This window comes from Solanum lycopersicum, chromosome 5 (genome assembly GCF_036512215.1).
Source record: "Solanum lycopersicum chromosome 5, SLM_r2.1".
Lineage (NCBI taxonomy): Eukaryota > Viridiplantae > Streptophyta > Magnoliopsida > Solanales > Solanaceae > Solanum > Solanum lycopersicum.
The window spans coordinates 11,450,901-11,460,347 of NC_090804.1; the positions used below are offsets into that span (position 1 = coordinate 11,450,901).

Genomic DNA, 9,447 nt, shown 5'->3' on the forward strand with positions numbered 1-9,447 from the left:
GTTAATAGTTAAGTCCAGTCACTCTCCAAGCTTCTACAATTTTTTCAAACACGTGTACTCGTGGTTTGAAGTTCGGAGTTGCACAAATGAATAGGTGAAAAAGATTAATGAAAGAGAGATTTTTATTTCTCTTCTATATATTTAGTTCACAAATGATACTCCTTAAAAAGGAAGAATATTTATGTTTTCATCAATCATACGAATGTAAGTAGTTAAAGTAAAATTAATGAACTGAAATATTACTTTTTCTTTGATGAAATTTTTTTCATAATGCAAAGTAATTTGGAGTATTCGAAGAGTTTCAATATCTTCTTACGAAGTTTAAAAAACTGTAAGTTTAATAAATGTGAACCATATAAAAGGAAGTAGCTCTCCTATTTAAAATTAATTTAGGACTTAAATGTTCACATAGATTAATGACGGAGAATTCTTAGATGTTATTATCCTTCTAATTAAATAAAAAGGAATAAAATCTACAAACCTGAGTCACAACAACAACTGTTGGAACCAAGAATAGCTCTATAGGGAAAAAGCTTTTGAAGAAGGTAAGAAAAGCTTCTAAGAATTCTTATTGATATAAGGGTCTTCAAAGAACTAGTCTCCATGAAATCATGGTCTTCTACCTTAATGCAGCCTCCATAACTTCCAAATGATAACTACACAATAAAATCAACAAATATATTACATAATTATTACTCTATAGAGTACAAGCTCCTACTTTAGGAGTTGATTACACTAGAGAATACAAGTAATAGATTGATTACAAGAGTCCTAGTTATACTTCAAATAAAATACTTAAAATTATTGTTAAATACTGGTAGGCCTTCACTACTAATAAATAAATAAAAATTAGTGTTTTTTAAAACTAAAATAGGCTCCAAAATAAACTTAAACAATACAAATGCATGTCATTTTGGCTTTGGATCTAGTTTTAGTAACAAAATTACTCGAAATATCTTACTCATTTGTATATTTTTAAATATTTTTCGAATGGTTGGATCAATAGTGACAAAATAATTATAAATCATCTCCTTATAAATTATGAATTTAAAAGGAGTTGGTACCTCCATGAATGATGCAAAGTGAAATAGTACTTAAATTTACACTAAAAGGAAACATTGAAGCATGACAACTTGATTTAAATTGAGTTTCTCATATAGTTAAGAAAGTAAAATCAAGGTAATAGTTAGTAGATTTTTAGTTAATGCAAGTCATTCAATTAAAATTCCAACCAATTACAAGCATGCGTCAAACTAAATAACCAAAAGATAAGTAGAATATTGACGTAAATAATAAGTTTGACAAAATACTATTTTGTATCATTTTTTTTGTATTAAAAATGCAAAGAAATTTTTATTCAAACTCGAAATGTATATCAAACTCGGAGCAAAAAGAAACAAACCATTAGTCTTAACCAATTCCTTTTTAATTTTTAAACATAAAAGATAATTTGCTAAATGACATGTAACATACTAAAAAACATTAGATCACGTCAAAAATCAAATAAAGGATCTTGGTGAAATATAACTTTTTAAGGAGCAATGAATAGAGATGATAAGTTAAGTACTGTACAAATTTGAAATTGAAAATACCAAAGAAAATGATTGAGAAGTAACCTTGAATTATCTTCTGCATCTTATGGCAATCATTGAAAAATGATTGTTTGCTTTGAGAAAAACTTGTACAACATAGATATTTTACAATTGAAGAGCTTTAACACAGGGGACTTTTTTTTCACTAAATGTCCCTTTAAGTAAATACAATTTAGGCTTCATTTATAACCCAAAAATTGAATCATAAAGAATATTTGAAAAGCAAAGAAGGAGGGATAATCTCAACAAAATTGAGAATCCAAAATTTCAATTGTTGATCTTTGAAGAGATAAATTCCGAAAAATAGGAGAAAAAACATCTTGAACAAAAGGTGACATGAATGGGGATATATTCCCATAGAATAATTTTAGGGAAATGATGACGTTTTTGAGGAAGAAAACTTGATGGATTGAGCTCAAAATCCGGTGAAGTTTTGGGGGGTTTGCATTTTTAAAGGACAGGGGCCGCTAGGGTTTCCAGTTCATTTGGGAAAGAAAGAAATGATAAAGAAAAGAAAAAGAATAGAGGTATTTATTTGAGGAGTTTGGGCCCGGGTTTTATGAACGATAGTGTCTGATTAGATAATATTTGGGCTGAAAGTGGGTTTAAAGAAACAAGTCATTTGTACTTTAGTAAAATACATTTGCTTGAAATAATTCAAAATCGATAAAATTGAAAATAATATAAATTATATCTAATTATTTATCAAACTTATTAACCTTTTACCAATTAATAATGACTTAGAAGTAAACACCTGTTATGTTGAATAATCGAAGGAGAATAAAGAAAAGGAAAATAAGCAGAAAAAGATCAACGAAAAGAAGGGGGGGGGGAGGAGGAGAAGAAGAAAAAGACGACGAAAAAGAAGAAGACGACAATGAAGAAGGAGAGGGGGAGGGGAAGGGGAAGAATTAGAACAAGAGGAACAAGAAGAAGACAAGAAGGAGGAGATTGATAAAGAGGAATAGGAATAGGAAGAGAAAGATGATGTGGAAGTTGAAGAAGAGGAAGAAATGAAGGAGGAGGAGGAGAATAGATTCAATATTTTTATAACAATACAGAATTATTCAAAACATTTTTGAGGTACTTTTACCCGGTAAATAGTAGTATTTCCTAGAAAATAGATTAAAAACATTTTAAATTTTAATAAACAATTATTCTACTTTGTTTGGAACTAAAGAAGCCTGAAGAATTAATCAACCCTCTCCTTTTTAGCTTGGGATGATAGAAAAGAGTTCGGGCCAAAAGTAGGTCAGGACTCCAAATACACCCTAGACGTGACATGACATACAAGATCCCGCAAGGTCCTGGGAAACTTATTGAGCATACTTCATCAAAGATAATAGACCAAAGAGTTTTAAAGGTAGTATTTCAAATAAAAGAGTTTTACAAAATGCAGCAGAAGTCTAACATAAGTCTCAAAGCCATATATTACATCATAAGGGAGTGATTGAGACGTAAACCATAAATTACATATAAAATCTGAAAAGAAAATACAATATAGCAATAGAATAATCTCTGTCCTCGATACATGAGGACTCATCACCTTAAGGTAAAAGTACTCGTATTGAAATGTAATTGTTGCAACCAATAGGAGAATCTTAGTAGTTAAGTCGGTTGACTACCTAAACTCTCATCTTATTGGTAGGATTCAATTCCCTACATTGTAATATTAACCATCAATAAAGTCTCTCATCACCTTCAAGTACCAAAGGGTAACAAGAAATTAATCGATTGAGTAAACTACCATAAATAGTATAATTTCAATCTATCTATATATAAAATAAGTGTAAATATAGACAAAGTGATATGACACCTCTCTATGGCCTCCATTTATATTTATCTTTTTTTTCCTTTTTTTAATATTTTCCTTCATTTTATAACAAAAAATTATGCATTTAATAATTAAATAAATTAACATATTTGCTATATTCAATTATGTTTCATGAGTTACTAAAAAATTCTATCTATTTGCATTCTCTACTTAAATATCATGTCAACTGACCAACCTCCTTTTACCAAATTTTTCATGATTTAATCCATTTATAAATAACATTCTTCCATAAAATTGTTAGATACTAATTTTTATTTTCCCATTTTTCTATTTTTAATCAATATATCTACTTCCTTTTAAATGTATTCCTTTGGTTCATCACCATGTTGTTAACAATCAAAAGAGATGATACAGATAAAGTCTCCTCAACTTCCTTTTACCGAATTTTCCATGATTTAATCCATCTATAAATAACAATCCTCTATACAGTTGTTAACTACTCATTTTTATTTTCTCCTATTTTTTTAATCAATATATATTCTTCCTTTTAATGTTTTCTTTCGTTGTAATTTGGTTAATCAACGTATTGTTAATAATCATTTCGAAAAAGTGATGTCACAATTCATAATCACTTTGATAATGATTATAGATATATTCTTCAAAATTTTATTTTACGCCAAGCAAAAGTTCATCATATGAAAAGAACGTTCGGTTGTAGAAAATTAATCAAAGAAAAATGGTCAGAATTCTTTGATTCCGTTTCATCAGAAAATGTTCAATACGGTGGCCAAGATCATCAAGAGAGATAGTCAAATTAGTTTGATAAAGTAAAACTTTGAATATTATATATGTACATACACATTTTTGTACTTATTTTAGTACCCGTTAGATAGCTATATGTCCAGTGCTAGATGCTATTACAAAATTTTGGGGACATTCTACTAGACATAACATTGATGGACTACAATTTTGGTGATGTAGCTTGGGTTATTCTGCCACCCGCATGCTACTCTATGCAAGAGATCATATTTTGCTAGAATTGTTTTATGCTTTTAACTATGATATTCACATGTTTCTTACAGATCTTACCCTACTCTTTAATGTCCCAACAAGTGGCAAAATCTTAGCAGCCTATGTAGGTAAAATGGTTTTGATCGGAGGCTAAGCTTGTGAAGGTCAACAATAATGGTAGGAAAGAGAGTCGAGCGATTTACAATAAAGGGTAACTTATAGAAACTTCAGTAGTCTAGGATTTAATTAGTTACTTAGATGCATACTCGTTAACAATGTTATGAATTATCAGACATTGATGCGTCCAAATATGTTCATATGCATGTACATCACGATACATAAGCTAAAATTAGCGGTAATTTGTATATAGTATATATAGGCAAACCTTGATCATCTCCCTTGCTTTCCTCACACCTCGATCATCACACTCTATTGTATCTTGTATCCTATGAGACATGTGAAGATATAGTGTAATTCACATGTATCTGGGATATATAGAAAAAATTTGTTGCCTGGTATATCTTAGTTTGAAATATAGGATGAAAATATTAATTAATCATGTAAATATTAGTATTTCAAACTATACAAAATAACTAGTAAATATGGTTTACAAATTTCGTAGTTGGGTAGTTTTTCGTAGATTGAAGGAGTAGTTACGGAGAATTAAGTCATTATTGCTCTATTTAAGGCTATTTTAATGAGTAATGCATCTCAGTGCATTTAACTCTAAATTTGTTACATGATAAATAAAAAGGTGGTATAATAAATAATTATTCTAAAGTATAGACTGGACTAGTAGATATGGGTTGAATATAGGAGAATCTAGTTAATTATACAAACATTACTATCTTATTGCTAATTCTATCTTTGATTTGAATTAACTACATTTTAATCTCACTACACGATTTCATAGAAGATTTCAAGTTAGATATATATATGCGAAGATATACATTATATAAATATATCTTGTCTGATCATATGTATCTGAGATGCGGATATGCAAACGAGATACGAGAGTTGCGAGTGAAACGGGATGTATCTCATATGAATGTGTATCCAGTTCGATACAATATATGTAGAACAAATTATGCCTAATTTTGATTGCATTTATCTCAAGATACATGAATCTGAAAATATATTTGGAACACACCAAAATTTGGTAAAGTTCATAATCTGCAAACTAGTATATCTCGATAACGACTGTCAAAATGAAATAGGCTAACTAAAGCCTGTCATGTTTTTAAAGAGTTATTAAATAGTTAATGATGTGTTAAAATGATGAATAATGTGTTAAGGAGTAATTTCTAAAGAGTTTGTATGTTGAACATCAAAGAACGTCCAAGATGTTTGGAAGCTAGTCTTGTATGTGCTAGTGTGCCTTTGCATATTTTATGTGTTGTTTGGTATCCAAAATGATAGCGGAGGGTCCTAAGACCTAGATGAGAATTTTTATCATGGAAACATCCGGGTACGACTCCCGATGGACCACCCCAAGGGTCCTTGAGAAGGACCCAAAGCCTAGGAAAAAAACAACTAAAGATTGTCAAACAACGACCCCTTATCGACACTACTTATGTCAATCCACGCCCCATCGTTTAGGGGAACAGCTCAACACTTAGTTGTGGGATCTTATCCCCTAGAATTTGACTTTCCAAACGACGCCCATCAGGATGGGCCGTTGTTCAAACGATGCACAGTAGCTTAAGTCCGTCTTTTGGAGCCTGCAACACTGCCAATATTTTCTACAAGCTTAGGGGTGAATTGGGAAATTCATACCATGTCCTAATTAACTAGTAATAGGTTGTTTTAGAGTTTTTTAGTTATTTTAAAAAGGTTTCAAATTCTTAAATTGTTATATTTTGAGTTCTAAGCATAGGTGTTTGCATGAATGGTTTTAATGGATGGATTATGATGTTGTCAATATAAAGTGATGGTTTTAGGATAAAAAACTCAATGACCCCATGAACATGCCAATTTTTAAAATTGGGATTATGAAGTGGGTTTAAAGTATATGATTAGACAATGTAAGAGTTTTGCTTTTATTATGTTGTATTGTGGTTATCTACTTCCATTTATGCTTTATTATGGTGATTTATTTGAGAATTGAGAAAATAAAATCAAGTCTTTGATGAAGGTAGGTTGATCTATGTTGTTTAGTTCGTATTGAATTTTAAGGATCCTTAGGTGTGTAATGAAGAGGTTGAATGAGCGGTCTCTTCATGTCTTACCTAGGGGAGTCTTAGGATAACTTTGGATAGGAAGGTTTAAATTATAAAAATGGATTACTTGATGAATTTGACTAAACCTTGTACTAACTCTATATTCTTCTATATTTCTATAAGTATAGGTGGAAGACCAGTGAATGTTCTTAGAAGGTCAAGCTTAGGATGTTAATTCTCTCAAGATTTGTATGTCCTCATATGTTTGAGGACATGAACTATGTTTCTTTTAGTTTCTTTCTTTAATACATTGTTTAAGACATAGAATGTTTCTTTCAATGTAAAGGGTCGTAACCCTGTGATATTAAGATGTAACTATGATGGCTTGAGATTCATTTTGTCATTTTTTTATATTTTTTCCTATTAATCATTTAACCTCCTAAGAAAATTAAGGAGGAAGAGAGGTAGAAAAAACACAAATGAACAAAGAGAGACTACAAAATTGTGTCATCTCTATTTATTATAAAGAGCCCACAACTGACTTAGTTGATTAGATATGATGGATTTTATATTATTTTAGGCATAGACTAGTTTTGTGTTGTTATGCCTAAGGCGATTATAGAACACAAAATAGTCAACTTTTAATTTCTTAGTGGTTAGCCTCAGAGTGAAAACGTAGTAGAGATGTCCCTGAGGTTTGATATTTTTATACCTTAAGGATAGAAAATTAACTCTCCAAGGGATGAAATTTTCTAGTCTTTCTTTGTTAATTTGTGTTTTTTCTACCTCTATTTCTCTTAAATTTGTTTAGGAGGTTCAATGGTTCCCTAGAAAATTTTTTTACAAAAATAACCAAATTAATCTCAATTTATTCTTATACACAACCAATATCACAGTATCCATACGGAAAAAACGACTTAATGCTAATCACATACCGAAAGTAGTAATTGGGATCTTCAGTGTTAATTAGTAACTCTTGTTGTGGTTGCACAAAAGATTGGGACACAATTTTCTCACAACAAGATGCTAGCGCAGATTTAGATCATGGGATTATTAGACAATGCTTATAATCCATGTTCTGAATTTGCGCTAGCATCTTATTGTGAGAAAATATTTTCCCTATCTTTTTCCAATCATAGACAGAGTTCAAGATTGAGATTTGAAGAACCTAGTTACTATTTGTGGAATATGCTATGTTTTTCAGTCATTTTTTTGAATATACTTCTTATGTAGAAGAACAGAACTAAGATTGATTTTTTCTTTTTTGAAAATCATTTTTCTAGTGAATAGTTGAACTGTCTAAATAGACTGAGGAGGATGTGAGGTAGAAAAAGCACAAATGAAAACAAAATCTAGAGCAAAGTTGTTAATAAAACTGGTAGTCAAAGGTAATGCTCAAAATTGAGGTGGATGTTCATGGAAAGTTCATTGTTGTCATCCAAAGACTTGGTGAAGAAGGAAAGTTTACCACACAAATGTACTACAATTTCCTTTGATATTGTCAATCCCTGAAACTTATGGGCATATAGATCTCATCTAGCTAATAATTCTATGTTGAAATGCGGAATTGGGACATTGCTCTTTCTTGAATTATCTTTAGTCATTATGTGTGCACATTATGTATTTTTAAAATAAAGGTATCATGTATGATGCCAGTTGTCTTAGTTTATCTCTTTTGGGTATAGTATCAAACAAACATAGCTTATTCTAGCTTCAAAAACTCACACATAATTACACCCAAGCTGAATATTATTTTTAGGGAGAACTCATTGGTGTCCCCTTAAAGTTGGCATGAAATTTCACATAAACACTTTAATTATGCTTTGTTCAATTTGAACAACTGTAGTAGTCATTTACTGTGTCATTTCAACATTACCTATTTTCCCAGATCCAACTAAGCTTTTTCTGGAAAAATAGACAACTATTAATATGTGTGGACTTTTTTCTTAAAATAAAAAATCACTTTTAATTCCTTTTTTTCTCTAGATCTGCAATGTTATGCCCTAGACCCCATTTCTTCATCTTCTTATTCCTAAACTCAACCAAGTATATCATAATCTCTAAACAATCTCTGTAATTTCATTCTTCTTATTTGTGCCTTGAAATTATTATCTTTTTCTTTTCAGTAATTTTACTGCAATTTTTTTTTAAAAAAAAATTCTTTTCATCCATTTTCTATATTAAATCTCTCCTTATCGCAATGCATTTCCTCCATCTTTTATTTCATTTCTATTAAGTTTTTTTTCTTTTACAAAAACTCATTATATATGTAATAGGAGATACAAATATAAGAACTCACTTTTTTGAAATATTTATTTCCATTGTAGTCAGAGATGATCCGATAATTATCAATTTGATAATTTCATTATTGATTTCTCCTCTAATGGATATAGTGCAAAAGAAGTCGAAAAATAATTTTTTTGTGTACTTTTAATTTTTATTGAATGATGGATAAAAAAATAAATTAGATATTTAGGGATCAAGAAAAATCTAAGTAGTATAATTGCCCAGCAAAAACTATATATTTCTCAAAATTTGGGCGGTGATAAGGGGTGGTCTATGGTGGCAGAGAAAACGAGCGAGCGGGAAGGAGTAAAAAAAATAATCAATAGAGTGTGGTGAAAGATTGAATAGAGAAACAATGAGGTAGAAGAACAAAGGAAAAAAAAAAGAATTCACCAAAAAAGGTTCTTAAACGCGCATAAAATACGTGTTACACAATTACGATGTTGAGTCAGTAAAAAGCGTCTAAATGACAATGTGCACCCCCACATAAGGTATTTAAAATAAACAAAGTTTAATTAAAGTGTCAAAGTGAAATTTTGTGCAAAAGTTAAGAGGTCACCGATGGATTTCCCCTTATTTTTATATTGATTAACATTTTACGTACTTTGTGATGTAGTTGATATGT

General features: G+C 30.3%; 1 long non-coding RNA gene across 1 annotated transcript; it reads right to left on the reverse strand.

Annotated features, from left to right (window-relative positions):
- Positions 1-347: 347 nt before the first annotated feature.
- Positions 348-2,521, reverse strand: LOC138348392 (uncharacterized). Its single transcript, XR_011220993.1, has 2 exons — positions 1,617-2,521; positions 348-656 (listed from the first exon to the last, which is right to left on the reverse strand). It is a non-coding gene; the product is annotated as an uncharacterized lncRNA (long non-coding RNA).
- Positions 2,522-9,447: the final 6,926 nt, after the last annotated feature.